This window comes from Pelophylax lessonae, assembly GCF_965119305.1.
Source record: "Pelophylax lessonae genome assembly, chromosome: 1".
Classification (NCBI taxonomy): Eukaryota; Metazoa; Chordata; class Amphibia; order Anura; family Ranidae; genus Pelophylax; species Pelophylax lessonae.
Window position 1 is genome coordinate 116,605,528 of NC_138768.1, and position 16,656 is coordinate 116,622,183.

Here is a 16,656-nt window from a genome sequence, read left to right on the forward strand (position 1 = left end):
TCCTCCTCTTCTCGGGTCCCTCCTTCCTGTTGTGTCCCCCCCCCCCCCCACAGTAAGCAGCTTGCTATGGGGGCACCCGAGCCGAGTCCATTCAGACATGGAGCCGCGACCCAGCCCCTCTCGCTCCTGATTGATTGATTGACAGCAGGGGCAGCCAATTGCACCACACCTCTGTCTTAGCAAATGAGGAGGGGAGTCCGGGGCAGCTGAGACAATCCTGCAACATTTCTGGAAAGAGATGGGGCTCAGGTAAGTATTAGGGGGGGCTTCTGCGCACACAAGACTTTTTATCTTAATGCATTAGGATAAAAAAAAAAGCTTCTGCTTTACAATCCCTTTAATAATTTACTAATTTTTCATGTATTGTGGGCATTTGGGAGGGTCTCCTGTGGTTATCTAAAAAAAAAAAACACTTCTAACCTCAAATGCTCATAATTGCTGCTAAATGCTCATAAACGCAGTATGTAAAAGATGTAAAACTGATGTTTTTCACCGTCGGTTTTCAGTGTTCAGAAAAGGTTTTCAACAACCCCCTGTACATAAGTAAGCCCTAAATGAGCAGAAGCTCTACTGACTTCCATCATCCAATCATGTGCAAACAAAAATGCTGTTGTTTAATTCTTTTTTATTTTCCTTGCATGTGATTGGGTACTCTTTGCAAAGTTAAAGTGGAGTTCCACCCATTTTTAATAAATTGGATTACATAGATGTATGTAATCCCCTTTAAAATGACTTTTACCAATGGAAAGTTTTTTGTTTTTTTTTGTTGCTAGTAAATACCTTATTTTCTGCTTTATTTATCCTCTTCTCACTTCCAGGTCTGGTCGGCGATTACATCATTCGGTGATTCGCAGTGTGTGCTGGGATGTATATCAGGGCATTAAATCTCGCATTATTACACAGGAGATGAGCTGTACTGCGTGCTCTGCCCCGCCTCCGCCCCGCCTCCTCTCAGTGAGCTGTATGTATGTATTGTATTGAGGCTGTGCTCCGCCCCGCCTCCTCTCAGTGAGCTCAGTGAGGATATAATGCTTTCAGTCCTCGCTCACTGAGAGGAGGTGGGGCGGAGCACGGCCTCAATACAATACATACATACAGCTCACTGAGAGGAGGCGGGGCGGAGGCGGGGCAGAGCACGCAGTACAGCTCATCTCCTGTGTAATAATGCGAGATTTCATGGCCTAATATACATCCCAGCTAGAGCTGCACGATTAATCGTATGAGAATCGCGATCTCGATTCACCCCTCCTGACGATCTAACCCTGAGATATGCTCGATTCTTTGCATAGCAGAGAGAACAGCTGTGGAAAAAAAAAAAAAGCCTCCGGGCAAAAGCTATCAGCAAAGTCTCCCAGTAACTATAAACAAAAATGATTACATTTGTATCTTTTTATTCCCTCTGCCAGGGAGAAAGGAAGTTTAACCTCTTAAAGACTGGATCTTTTTCTGACATTTGTTGCTTGCAAGTTAAAATCAGTTTTTTTTGCTAGAAAAGTACTTAGAACCCCCAAACATTTTATATGTTTTTTTTAGCAGAGACCCTACAGAATAAAATGGCGATTGTTGTAATATTTTATGTCACACTGTATTTGCGCCGCAGTCTTTCAAACGCAATTAATAGACTTTAATGAATAAAAAAAAAACGTAACAGTAAAGTTATCCCAATTTTTTTTTGTTACACAGAGAATCGTGAGAGAATCGTGATCTTTATTCCAAGCTAAAAAATCGTGATTCTCATTTTGGCCAGAATCGTGCAGCTCTAATCCCAGCACACACTGCGAATCGCCGAATGACGTAATCGCCGACCGGACCCCGGAAGTGAGAAGAGGATAAATAAAGCAGAAAATCAGGTATTTACTACCAACAAAAAAAAAACAAAAAAAACTTTCCATTGGTAAAAGTCATTTTAACCACTTGCCGACCGCCGCACGAACATATACTGCGGCGGTCAGCCCCTCACAGGCAGAGTGACGTATCGGTACGTCACTAGCCTGGGAGGGTCTGGGGAGCGAGCGCGCGCCGCCGGCGGCGCGCTCCCGCGTGGTCACGCACCCCCAAACCCCCCACCTCCCGCGCGTGTGACCGGCGGACCCGATGTCCGCCGGTCACTCTGCGATCGTCGAGGGAGAGGGAGAAAGGCAGGCAGCTTGTGTAAACAAGCTGCCTGTCAGTTCTCCCTGTGTAGAGACACTGATCATACGGTTCTACTATGTAGAACCGTTGATCAGTGTAACTACACCTCAAGCCACAGCCAATCACAGTTAGAATCACGCCCCTAGGGACACACACAGCCCCTCCCTCTCAAATAAAGTTAACCCCTTCACTGGCAGTGTATTTTTACAGTAACAGTGCATATGTATAGCACTGATTACTGTAGAAATGTCACTGGTAACCCCAAAAGTGTCAAAAATGTCAGTCAAGGGTCCGATCTGTCCGCCGAAATGTCGCAGTACCGCAAAAAAAATCGCAGATCGCCGCCATTACGCGTTAAAAAAAAAACAACAAAAATGACAAAAATCTTTCCCTTTGTTAGTAAACGCGATAACTTTTGCGCAAACCAATCAAAATACGCTTTTTGCGATTTTTTTTACCAAACATATGTACCATAAAACAAATTGGCCGAAAATGTTAAAAAATTTAGATTTTTACTTTTTTTTTTTTGGGAATTTCATATAAAAAAATGTGAAAAATATTGTTATTTTTGCAAAATTGACGCTCTTTTTTTGTTTATAGCGCGTGATCAAAAAATCGCACAGGTGATCAAATACCACCAAAAGAAAGCTCTGTTTGTGGGAAAAAAAGGACGTCAAATTAGTTTAGGTACAGCGTCGCACGACCGCGCAATTGTCCGTTAAAGTCACGCAGTGCCGAATCGCAAAATACCCCCTGGTCTTTTAGCAGCCAAATCCTCCGGGGTTTAAGTGGTTAATCATAGGCGTGCGCACAGGGTGTGCCGGGTGTGCCTGGGCACACCCTAATCACCTAGGGCACATTAGCATTATCGCTCTGTTTGCCAGTGAGGAGATGGGAAAGATCTCCCTCGGACCTGCTCTGCCATAAGAGAAGTGCCACACACTTCTATTTCACTTTGCCAGCAGGGAGAGTAATGTACCGGGGCCATATACATGTAGGCAAACACATGCATGTGTATTTAAACTTTGGGGTGCACACCCTAATGCAATAGGCTGCGCACACCTATGTGGTTAATAGGGACAGTCCCAAACTTTCAACTTTCTCCCAGAAATGTCTGATGTTGGCTTTACCCATTTATTCATTGACAAGGCTGGAAATTATTGTAGCAGATAGTGATACATAACTGAAATGTATTTTGAGGCAGTCACATAGGTCACACAGTCATTGGGTGCATCATTGTTGTCAGTAGGTGCAGTAATAACCCCCAGCATTGATCTAAGTAGTAATATACCTCAGCACTGGTGTCAGTGGGTGCATTATTATTAATCCCTAGCAATTGTGTCAGATGGTGCAGTAATACCCCCTGTTTTTCTGTCAGTGGGTGCAGTAATAACCCTCGTCTTTTCTGTCAGTGGGTGCAGTAATAACCTCCAGCTTTTCTGTAAGAGGGTACCATAATAACCTCCAGATTTGCTGTCGGAGGGTACAGAAAAAAAACTCCAGCTTTGGTGTCAGTGGGTGCATTACTAACTCCCAGAATTGATGTTAATAAGTGCAGTAATAAGTAATAACCCCCAGTTTTGCTGTCAGAGGGTGCAACATTAACCTCCAGCTTTTCTGTCGGTGGGTACAGTAATAACCCCCAGCATTGGTTTTAGTGGGTGCAGTAATAACCCCTAGCATTGGTGTCAGTGGGTGCAATAATAACCTCCGGCTTTGCTGTCAGAAGGTGCAGTAATAACCTCCAGCTTTGCTGTCCTGTGGGTGCAGTACTAACTCCCAGTATTGATGTTAATAATTGCAGTAATAAACCCAGCATTAGTGTCAGTGGGTTTAGTAAAAACCCACCAGTGTTGGTGTTAGTGGGAGCTCAAATATTTCCAGCATTGTTATCAAAGGGTACAGTAATAACCACCAGCTTTGATGTCCATGGGTGCCGTAATAACCCCCAGCATTTCTTTCATTGGATGCACCAATACCCTCCATTATTTTTCAGTAAGTGAAGTGAAAGCCCCCAGCATTGGTGTCAGTTGGTGCATTAATAACCACCATTGGTGTCAGTGGATACAGTAGTAACTCCTAACATTGATTTCATTGGGTACAATAGTAACTTCCAGCATTGGGGTCATTGAGTGCAGTAATAACCCCAAGCATTGGTGTCAGTGGATGCAGTTATAACTTCCAGCATTGGTTTTATTGGGTGCAGTAATAATCTCCAGCATTAGTGTCATTGGGTGCATTAATAACCACCATTGGTGTCAGTGGATACAGTAATAACACCCAGCATTGATTTCATTGGGTACAATAGTAACTTCCAGCATTGGGGTCATTGAGTGCAGTAAAAACCCGCAGCATTGGTGTCAGTGGGTGCAGTTATAACTTCCAGCATTGGTGTCATTGGGTGCAGTAATAATCTCCAGCATTGGTGTCAGTGGGTGCAGTTATACCTACCAGCATTGGTGTCATTGGGTGCAGTAATAATCTCCAGCATTGGTGTCAGTGTGTGCAGTTTTAACTCCCAGCATTGGTGTAATTGGGTGCAGTAATAACCCCCAGCATTGGTGTCATTGGGTGCAGTAATAACCCCCGGCATTGGTGTCAGTGGGTGCAGTTATAACTTCCAGGATTGGTGTCATTGGGTGCAGTAATAATCCCCAGCATTGGTGTCACGGGGTGCAGTAATAACCCCAAAAGGTAATCAAAGGCATCACTGCACAGGGGCCTCAAATGATTCCTCCTTAGATCCCAAACAGGTCTATGAAAAATCTCCTACTAAAATATTTATTACAGTACGATCAGGTTGACACCTTTCTGGGGTCAGAAGGCCCCTCTCATCAAAGCCTAGTTCATTGTTCCCAATAAAAACCATAAAAAGAATCCCTAGACTGTTTTTTGAGCCAGTGGAAGAATAAAGAAAATCCTGTGTGCCTGGCTGTGTGTGTGTTCTAAAGGGGTGCACACACCTATACATAATACCTAATAGTAAAAATTATAATTAATATGTAAATATGGGGTGCATCCTGAGAGAACAAAAAAATACGTTTTAGCTACAAGCTGCTTTTACAGTCCACAGGCAATTATTATTGACAGGACCAGTAGAATCAGGTGGTCAGAATCTGAATGACATAGGGCTCTTTCACACGGCCGCTCCGATTTTCTATTCCGCTACGGCACTTTTTTTTTTTTTTTCACGGACACGGATGACACTTGTGTCATCGCTCCGTATGTCCGCATATCATCCCATCAGTTTGCGGATGATATACGGACATAATGCATGTCTATGGGGATTGCGGATGTCAGCGGATGACACCCCTGACATCCGATTTTGCTTCCTTTCCGTTTTTTAAATGGAAGAAAAATAGGGTTCTGTTCCGTTCCAAAAAAGGAACAGAACTGAAAGGACAAAAATCGGATGTCTGCGGATGGTCATCCGCTGACATCCCCAATCCCATTGACATGCATTATGTCCATATTTCATCCGCAAAAAAATGGGATGAAATACGGACATACGGAGCGCCCGTGTGAAAGAGCCCTTACATGGGTTCCATTAGCTGTATCTATAAAGCAATTGTCCGCCTGTGGCCCTCCAGCTACTAGGGGAATACAATCTCATCATACTGGTTACCTTACCTGAAGCTATCTCAGCTTTCCACTTCTAAGAAGGAAAAATGACACATTAGCGGCCTCTGTCCTTCCTAATCATCAACTGTTCTCTGCCTGCTATTCCTCTTTTGGACTGGAAACATGAACAAGCCGTGTGTTCAGAAGCAAATCGCAGCCAATCAGAGCCTGACTATGAAAATGTGGGGGAATACAAGAACCAGTATGGTGCATGGCTTGTGCACTTTGTTCAGAGGCTGTCGGGAGGGGGCAATGGTTCGTGCTCACCATGCAGCACGCATAAGAAGAACTATGAGAAGGTGGGGATTTTGTACACATGTTCCTGACAATTTCCTCCTTGCTACAACATGATTGATTAATGTCTGTAATACTTTTTTCTGTTTCAATACTGTTTAAGGATTTTTAGACATACTGAACAACAAGCACAATCTCAGTCAAAGAAGGTGCAGTACATACGCATAAATCAACACACAAGACTTATAATCTGGACTTCAGAAAGCCCCTTCTGCAATCCATGTAATAGGTACCCATCCACAGAGAGTCAGCTGAGAAACTGTAACTGTGATGTAGTAACCATCTCGAAGGGTAGAGAGTAAAGTTGCCCATTAATGGAGCGAAATTTGGCCAGTTTAGCAGAAACCAGCTGAATTTCGATCCATATGTGGGCACTGTGGTGGAACAGATGTTCATCTACCGATTGACTTCTGTTCAACCACCTTGTCAGGTTTTCACCACTTGATCAACGCTGCAGGCTATATTCTGAAGCACTAATAAATGTACTCTGATGGCGGGGAAGTCTCCCTGTAGCTAGAAACAACTTAGCGGGGTGGATACCCTCATTCAACTTGAATGTGTGAATCGGGACAGTTTTTTTTTTATTGACCCCCTGCTGGTTGAATGAAAAAAACGGACTAATGTACAGGCAGCTTAATTGAAATAAAAAAAGAGTAGAACAGACTAGAAGGACATGTTAGGTGGGGGATAGAAGGCCGGTGGGTGTGAGCCACTGCTTGATCAAGTAGGATGGCCTGACCAGTGGTGTATTTAGAATTTGTGCTGCCCTAGGCATGACTAAACTTGTGCACCCTCTAATTTAAACATGACCCGCCCCTTCCTGCCAAAGCCATTTCCCTTCCTGTTTAAGACCCCCCTGCCATCTGCAAACCCCACCCCTTCCTCTTTAGGCTTCACCAATGTAACGGCTGGTGCGAATGGACCCTAAGCTGTGTTGAGAGGCTTTTGCTTGCTTCAAGTAGGTTTTCCATACGTATGCAAGTCTATTGGACGCTTTTGCCTCATAGGCCCTGCCACCCTGCCCATAAGAATGGCTCTACACTAAAAGCCGGGAGGAGGCTGTATTTTTCATGCAGGGGTGGCTTTTTTGCCGCCCCCCTGCAAAGTGCTGCCCTAGGCCTGGGCCTTGTTGGCCTAGGCCAAGATACAGCATTGGGCCTGACTGTCAAGTGAGGGTAACCAAATGATCAGTAGAGAGTGATCAAAGTGTATAGCGATTGATCCAGTGGGTCCAGACTCTTTCAAACTTACATTACTTGTCATTAAGAACTGCAGACATTTTTTTAATTCAAGAGGTACCATACCATTTTACTCTTCACCTGTGCCACCAGTAGGGTTGAGGACCACCAAGCTTTGACTATGGTTGGCTATGACTTAGTACTAGGGAAGTGTGTAACGTGTTAGCACCTTTTCAGCTCCTTTTTGCTGTAACTGTTTGCTTTTTAATTGATAAAGATAGTAAAGGTGGTCTTTTGAATATGCAGCTGTCTAAACCTTCCTATCTTCACAGTTGCAAGCTGAGCTGGCACTCCAGCCCTTGATCTGCATTCCTGTGTATATTTACTGGCAGCGGTGGTTTTGTTTCTCTCTACTAAGGGAGAGAAGGGGGTTGTGAAGTTGGAGGGAGGGTGAAGAGCTGCCAAGGTGACAATATCTATTTGATAGTAATTTAGAAAGCTGCAGTGCACTTATACGGCTACAATCACCCTAAAGCTGGCTATTTACTGTATGAATTTCACCAGTTCCTAATGACCCAGCTGAAATGTGCTTAGTGAGTTGCCCTGTTGGCCCGCACTACCTGACATCTTTTGATTGAAAAATTGAAAGAGCTGGGCGGGAAATTGTCGGCTGAACAGTGGCTGCCTCTAATCAGATGCAGATGCTGTTCAGTTGTTCTGAATGCCACCTGCACAGGCTCTCAGAATACAATAGCTCAGCAGGGGAATTCATTCATCAGTGCTGTATAGCATGGATGGAGGAACAGTACAGCGTTACCACCAGAGCCAGTGCAGCCATTGACCATGTTCCTGATCATCTCCACACCAGTGCAGTGTTGCCTCTGCCGGCCGCCTGGCCTGTTTATTCACCATGTTTCTGCTTGCCACCTGGACCAGTCCTTTGCCTGTTTGCTAACCACATCTCTACTTGCTACCTGAACTGACCCATCTGCAAGTCCTACTGGGTCCTTGCGAGACACCAGCCCCATTGGAACTGTTTTGTTCAGGCTCCTGTACTTTCTGGCCATATGAACATAGCATTCCTGGGTGCAGTCATGTACCATAGGCTAGGCTTACTTGGCTTATAGGTACAGGGATTACAGGGGGTGCGCTGCAATAGGCTCCCCTTCAGTCCATCAGGAATGCTGCTGTCAGGCTCATCCACCTTACCAACTGTTTAGTGTCTGCTACCCCTCTCTGCCAATCTCTCCACTGGCTTCCACTCACCCAATAAATAAAATTCTAAGTATTAACAACAACTTTCAAAGCCCTCCACAACTCTGCCTCCAGCCACATCACTAACCTGGTCTCAAAATATCATCCAAACTGCTCTCTTCAGTCCTCCTAAGACCTTCTGCTCTCTAACTCCCTTGTCACGCCTTTAGGACTTCTCCCATCCTTTGAAACTCCCTACTCCAATCTGTTCGACTATCTCCTAATCTATCCAGACAATCCCTGAAAACCCTTCTCTTTAACCACTTCAGCTCCGGAAGGTTTTACCCCCTTAATGACCAGGCCATTTTTTGCGATTCGGCACTGCATTAATTTAACTAACAATTGCACGGTGGTGTACCCAAAGAAAATTGATGTCCTTTTTTTACCCACAAATAGAGCTTTCTTTTGGTGGTATTTGATCACCTGTGCGATTTTTATTTTTTGTGCTATAAACAAAAAGAGAGTTACAATTTTGAAGAAAAAAACAATATTTTTTACTTTCTGCTATAAAACATTCCCAATAAAAAAAATGAAAAAAGTCAGATTTTTTCATCATTTTAGGCCAATTTGTATTCTGCTACATATTTTTGGTAAAAAAAAAATCCCAATAAGTATATTGATTGGTTTGCGCAAAAGTTACAGCGTCTACAAACTAGGGGAAAGATTTATATCATTTTTAATTATTATTTTTTTTTTTACTAGTAATGGCGGTGATCAGTGATTTTTAGCAGGGCTGCGACATTGCGGTGGACAGATCGGACAATTAACTGACATTTTTGACACTTTTGGGGGGACCAGCGACAGTACTACAGTAATCAGTGCTAAAAATATTCACTGTTAATGTACTAATGAAACTGGCAGAGAAGGGGTTAACACCAGGGGCGATCAAAGGATTAAATGTGTGCCTAGGGGGTGCTTTATAACTGTGTGGGGGTTGTATTTACTGGATGAATACAGAGACCTGTGTTCCTAAATAGGAGGAACACAGGATCCCTGTGTCCATCACTGACAGAACAGCGGTGTGCCGTGAATCGACGTACAGGTATGTTATTTTGTGGAAGAGAGCCGACCCGCCACCGTATAACTACGGCAGCTGGTCAGAAAGTAGTTAAAAAAGTCCCTGACCCTTTCCAAAATTGCAGCAGCTTAAAAAAAGCATAGATGTGAACGTGTCCCACAGATCCTATAGAAAACCTAAAGGCATGCCGCCTGCACTGGACTGGGCTGGCTGCAATCTAAAAAATAGTGAAGGGACTTCTTTCCTGCGTGCTGCAGGGCACAGCAGCCCATTCAAATGAATGGGCTCTGGTGCCTGCACAAACCACGGCCCGCAGGGCCGCACAGGTATGAACCTAGCCTTAAGGTTGATTTACAGAAGGAAAAGAAGTTGTCTCCTTTGCAAAGGTAATTATAATAAATGGGGTGAACTCCATGCACAATGGGCAGAAAAAAAATCCAGTTCTCTTGGCAGAAAAAAAACATTAAAGCCCCGTACACACGTACTGATCGTCGTCCGAACGATCGGCCGTCTTTTGTCCAGGGCTGTCGTGTCTGTTGAAAACTGCAAAAGACTGCACACGAATTTTGTCAGCCAACAACAGCCGACTGCAGAAGTGATGTCATGTGATGGTTAACTTTCCTTGTCTTTTTTCTTTTCTGAGCATGCCCAGTCTTGCTAATCTGCTGTCTATCGGCCGAAATCTGTACTGACTGGCGAACAATCGGCCGTTCTGGTGTTGGCCAACAAAAATTTTAATGCCTGCACGACAGATTCTGTTCGGCCGAAAATGCGCTGTTGGCTGTCGGAAGCATCATACTAACAAGCCTACAATCAGCCGATTGGTCGTCGGCCGAATATTTACGGCCGACAATCGGTACGTGTGTACGGGGCTTAAGGCTCCTTTCACACTAACCGTCCGTCGGACGGATTCTGTTTTTCTCAGCGGGGGATCGAGCCGCCGATCCCCCGCTGAGCAGTAGGATGACAGCTGTCTCTCCGCGCTGTGTGCACACAGCTATCAGTTCCCCATACATCTCTATGGGGGAAATCGGATGGGAACGGACCGTCGGTCCGTTCTCATCTGATCCCGTCCGATCCGCTGGACGGATGGAAAATAGGGTTTCCATCCGTCCAGATTTGACGGATCGGATCAGATGCCAGCGGACATGTCCCAGGACCTCCAAGCAGAGAAGCGTTCCTCCCTGCCCCCCTCCTGCGCCAACAGGCTTTCCATGTCCTTAAGCCGGTCTAGTTCCAGAGCCCACTCAAGTTTAGAGGGTACGTGCTTGGTTCTCCAGTGTCTGGGTATCACCGTCCGAACAGCCGCCAAGAAAAACCTCAGAACGTTTCTCTTGATCGACCAGAAGGAGTCGGGTAACAAAGACAACAGGGCCAATTCCGGTGTCTCAGGAACATTGGTTGCCTGGAGCCTGCAATATAGAGCTATATAGTTAGATAGTTCCAGTCCACAATTCATGGATCTGGGGACATTCCCACCAGATATGAATAAGTGTTCCCCTAGAGGACGTGCACCGCCAACATTGGTCCGACTGGAGTGGATCAATGTAGGCAATCGAGGAAGGGCACCTGTACCATCTGCTCAAGAGTTTGAACCCCTTCTCTTGAACTTGTGTAGCAGGAGACAGTGAGTGGGTCAGCGCAAAACATTTGTGCCAGTCGGTAGATGAGAGGGCTCGCCCCAGGTCCCTGTCCCAGACAGCAGTATATGTCGGTAGGTCAGGGCGGAGGGCACGCAATAGCAAGGAATATAAGAGAGACACCGTGTGCGTGGGGGGAACATCCTGAAGCAGGATAGAGTCCAACTCTGAAGGGTCTCCCCTAACATCAGCCAACGAGGGCAGGGTGTGTATATAGGAGAGGGCCTGGCGGCGCTGCAGCCAGTTCACAAGATCACCACTGGGAGTGGCGGATGCAGGAGACATCAACAGGGACGGGTCAGCTCGGAGAATTTGGGATACCCGTCGATGGTCCGTCGCGTTCCAGGAGCCAAATCTGGAACACTAGGCCGCCGGAGGGAACGCTGGGGATCCAAAGAAGGGCGTCATGGGGCCCCGAGGACATGACAGACGTCCCGATTTATTCAGGCAATCCCAGACCCGCAAGGTCTGACGTGTTAAAGCGCCGAAAGAAGAAGTGTGGCCACGAAGATTTACCGGGGTCCAGAACTGGACAGCATACTCCAGATGTGGCCGGACCAGAGTCTTGTAGATTATTCTCCCTCTCTACAAGACTCTGGTCCGGCCACATCTGGAGTATGCTGTCCAGTTCTGGGCACCGGTTCTCAGGAAGGATGTGCTGGAACTGGAGAAAGTCCAGAGAAGGGCAACAAAAATAATTAGGGGAATGGAGGACATCAGCTATGAGGAAAGACTACAAGCACTGAACCTATTCTCTCTGGAGAAGAGACGATTGAGGGGGGATATGATATCAATGTACAAATACTGTACTGGTGACCCGAGCATAAGGAACAAACTATTCCGTGAAAGGAGATACAATAAGACACGTGGCCACTCACTAAAACTAGAGGAAAGGCGGTTTAACCTTAAAGTGCGTAAAGGGTTCTTCACTGTAAGAGCGGTAAGGATGTGGAATTCTCTTCCACAAGCAGTCGTATCAGCAGGGAGCATTGATAGTTTCAAAAAACTATTAGATGGACACCTTAAAGACCACAACATACAGGGGTATACAATGTACGGTTAAAAGCAAACACACACACACATCATAGGTTGAACTGGATGGACTGATGTCTTTTTTCAACCTCACTAACTATGTAACTATGTAACTATGAGATCGAAGGGGGCAAGAAGATGTTCAAGTTGCACCTACAGTTTAGTGGGGGCATTGTGAAACCAATCCACTAAGCGCGTCAAGGTCGCCGCTCGGTGGTAGAGAGCGAAATCTGGGATACCAGTGCTCCCTCTAGACTTTGGAAGGGTGAGAGTCGCATATTTTAAGCGGGGTCGGCTATGAAGCCATACAAATCTCGAGAGTGCTCTGCGTAGCTTGTCAAAGAAGGAGGCAGGTATGTGGATAGGAAGCGCTTGAAAGAGGTATAAAAAACGAGGTAGAACGTCCATCTTCAGAACATTGATCCTCCCAAACCAGGACAAGCATTTCGTGGAGTAGGTAGACAGGTCAGATAGGGTTTTAGTGAAGAGAGGGGCAAAATTGTCAGTGAAGAGTCGTGTCGGGTCAGCAGGCAGCTGGACGCCCAAGTAGCTAACGGAGGAGGATCCCGTCTTAAAGGGATAAGCATCCGAGATATGCTGAAGAGTTGATTTAGGCAGGGAGATATTTAGTATCTCCGATTTAGAGTGATTAACTTTAAAGTTGCTCATAAGGCCAAATTTGCGGAACTCGGTCAGGATCGCAGGGAGGGACTTTTGAGGAGAAGTGATGTAGAGCAGTAGGTCATCAGCAAATAGTGCCAGCTTAGAATGTATGGGGCCAATGGTCAGTCCGCAAACATTGGGGTTGTTGCGAAGTGCAACGGCCAAATGTTCTATAACCAGGACATAGAGGAGGGGAGACAGGGGGCAACCCTGGCACGTGCCGTTGTGTATGCTGAAAGCAGGAGACAGGGAGCCGTTAATTCGGAGCCTAGCGGAAGGCGACTTATAGAGGGCCATAATTCTAGCTAGCATCAACGGGCCTATACCGATTTGCTCCAGGGTAAGACGTAAAAAATGCCAGTCCACGTGATCAAAGGCCTTCTCCGCATCCACCGGCAGCAGGCATAAGGGTATAGCTTGGGAGCGGGCGTAGTCAGTAAGCAAGGGGGTCTTCAGGGTGTTGTCCCTAGCTTCTCGGCCCTGGACAAAGCCCACTTGGTTCATATGGATAAGGTCCGGCAATAAAGGCTTCAGTCGGGTCGCTAGGATCTTAGCATAGAGTTTAAGGTCAATTCCAATCAAAGAGATAGGCCTGTAATTGGCGCACGAGGCGGGGTCTTTCCCCGGTTTTGGAATTAGAGATATGTGGGCCTCTAACATCTGAGGGGGAAATGCAGAGCCGTCTGGAATCGAGTTAAATACCCGGGCTAGAAAAGGGGCCAGAAGAGGGCCAAACACCTTATAAAACTTGGCAGTAAAGCCATCGGGGCCAGGACTTTTACCGGCAGGGGAAGATGCAATCGCCGCCATAACCTCGTCAGCTGAAATCGGTACTTCCAGGTCCGATACGGCCTCATCAGGCAGGCATGGGAGGGCGGTCGTCGACACATACGCGGCCTTGTCGTCGAGGGAGGCCCAGGGACGCAGAAATATGGTAAAGCGACTGATAGTAAGTCACGAAGGATTGACCAATTTGCGTTAGGGTCGTCGCCAGGGACCCTGTAGGGTCACGAATCTGGGTGATAAACGTAGAGGCAGCGCGCGGGTGGAGAGCGCCAGCCAATGGGCGTCCACATTTATCCTGGGACTTGTATCTGTGTAGAGCCAGTTTCTGGTCAAACGTGTGGGCGGAGGCCACATATAGGTCTCTAAGTTGGGAGCGGGCCGTAGAGAGGTCTGCCAGAATGGCATCGGAAGGGGTCTGGCTGTGCTTCGTTTCTAGTTCGCGCAGCTTTAGAGTCGCGGCTGCAATGGAGGATGATCTTTCTTTTTTAAGACGGGTACCCATCTGAATAAAGGTACCCCGTAGCACTGCCTTGAGCACTTCCCACTGATAAGGGAGGGGCGTAGGGTCGTCAGCGTGGTCCGAAAATAAATTGTTAACGACAGTGGAGATCGTGTCCACACAGCCCGGAGTCGCCAGTATAGAGTCATTAAGCCTCCAGGTCCACTCTCTCAGCGGAGTATCCGGGGGGGAAAGCGGGAGAAAAATCGGGGAATGGTCGGACCAGACCAACGTCCCAACGCCATCCTCGGGGGACCAATCAAGACAAGCATGATCCACGAAGAAATAGTCTATCCTGCTGTATGACTGATGGGCCAACGAAAAGTGAGTGTAGGTCCGAGAGGTCGGGTGGAGGATTCTCCACACATCAAGAAGGCGCATATCGTGAAGGGTACGCTTCAGGGCGCGTAACTTCGTATAGGAGAGGGATGAACGAGAGGAGGAGGTATCTAGCAGCGGGTCCAAAGGGAGGTTGAAGTCGCCACCCAGGATGACCCTTCCCTCCGCGAACCCCGCAAGTAGCTCAAGGTACTGCAAGGCCCAGGCGACCTGATTAGTATTAGGTAAGTAGAAGTTGGCGACCGTGTACGTCGTCCCCCAGAGTGCAAACTTAACTAGCACGTACCTCCCCTGTGGGTCTGCAACATGGTCAATCATGATGACAGGCAGGGACTTATGAAAAGCCACAGACACCCCTTTGGACTTCTGAAGCGGATTAAAACTGTGTATCCGTTGTAGTACCTGTTGGATCAAGCAGGGACAGAGTCGGAGCAAAAATGAGTCTCCTGGAGTAGCAAGATATTGACATGGTGCTTATGCATATGATATAGAACTTGGCCCGGCTTAGAAACTACATTGAGGCCCTGTACATTATAGGAGCCTAGGGTCAGTCGGGGGCGAGTACTTACCGTGTGGGCCATAGTGGGATGCGAGCGGGCAGGTAGAGGATAGTAGGTCACCAGGGGTATGCAAGCCGAGCCCGGAAAAAAGGGTCGGGCGCAGAAAGAAAAGGGAGTGATATATGGAAACCCGGAATATAGAAAAAAAAATAGGGAAGAAAAAGGAGGGGAAGGCTAAGTGGTACACTGAGGAGTAGACAGGGGGGACTCCAGGAAAGGAGCCAAGGAAACTATGGTGCCTGATTACAGGACACCGCGCGTTACATACGATATGGGCACAGAACCGTGCTCAACCTATGGGGGGGTGGAAATGTGAAGAGGGAGTTAGAAGCACATGAGTGGGTCCGGCAACACAGCAGACCTAAAAGAATCAGTTATGAGTACACCGAAGAAAAAATTACACCATTAGAGCTCAATACAGGAATAATGGGAAAGATGCAAAATTGCGGCTATCGGGGGAGAAAGTAACAACATCATGACATATGGTAGATCAACAACGAAAGAGCAATTGAAATACTAAGTGGTAAGACAAGATCCAACAGAATCATGCGGCGTCAGGCGCCCCCCCCCAAATCCCAGCTGGTCAGGACAACAGCAAGGGGCAGGAGTAAGGTCATTTTAAAACAGTCAGTGCATGAAACCATGGGGCGATGAGCAGTAAATATGGAGAAAAAATACATATAAAAATTGTCACCAACTAGAAGAAACATCATCATTGTATATCAAGTAATACCAACAACATGGAACATAAAAACAACTAAGAACTGGTGGACCAGAAATCTTCAGTGGTAACGGTCACTCCGCGACCCCCTCAAACCCCAGCCAGATATAGCAATAGCAAAGGGCAGAAGTAAGGTCAGTCCAAGATGGATAAGGCTGGTAGCTGTGGAGAGAAGCATGTTAGAGCGGGAGAGGGGAAACAGGGGGTCATCAAATAGGGTCTGGTCACATCAGAACAGTCAGTGTAGAGTGCGGTATATGCGGTCATCAAGCTTCCGGGGACTGAGGGCGACTAGCCCCACTCCTGGGTATGGCAGAGCGTGAGCGGGAGCGCCATCTTCTCTGAGAAGGAGGGCCAGATGTCTGAGGTCGCGTCCATTCAGCAGGAGGATCCAGCCAATTTGGAATGTCCACTGGAGTGTGACCCAGGAAGGAGAAGAAGTCGGTTAGTTGATCAGGATCCGCCAGCACAAACTTCCGGGAGTTGAAAGTTACTTTAATGCTGAAGGGGTGCCCCATGTATAAGTGGCCCCAATTTGGCGTAGCAAGTCCAGTAAGGGACGGACCACTCTCTGCATGTGTAGGGTGTTGCAGGATAGGTCGGGGTAGAGTTGGATGGAGGAGCCATCAAAGTCCAGAGGTCCCTGTTGCCAAGCCTTTCTCATAATTTCTTCCTTCAGGGTATAGTAGTGAACCCTACATAACACATCACGGGGACGATCGTCACCCCTATCTCCTGGGCCCCCCACTCTGTGCACCCTGTCTAGTTCGTAGTGGTCTACCGAGAACCTGATTGAGAATGGCAGTCACAGTGGGTTTAAGGTCCGTACCAGAGGTGGCCTCAGGGAGACCCTGAATCCTAATGTTGTTCCTGAGACTCCTGTTTTCGCCGTCATGAATGCGGAGTTGTTGCTGACGC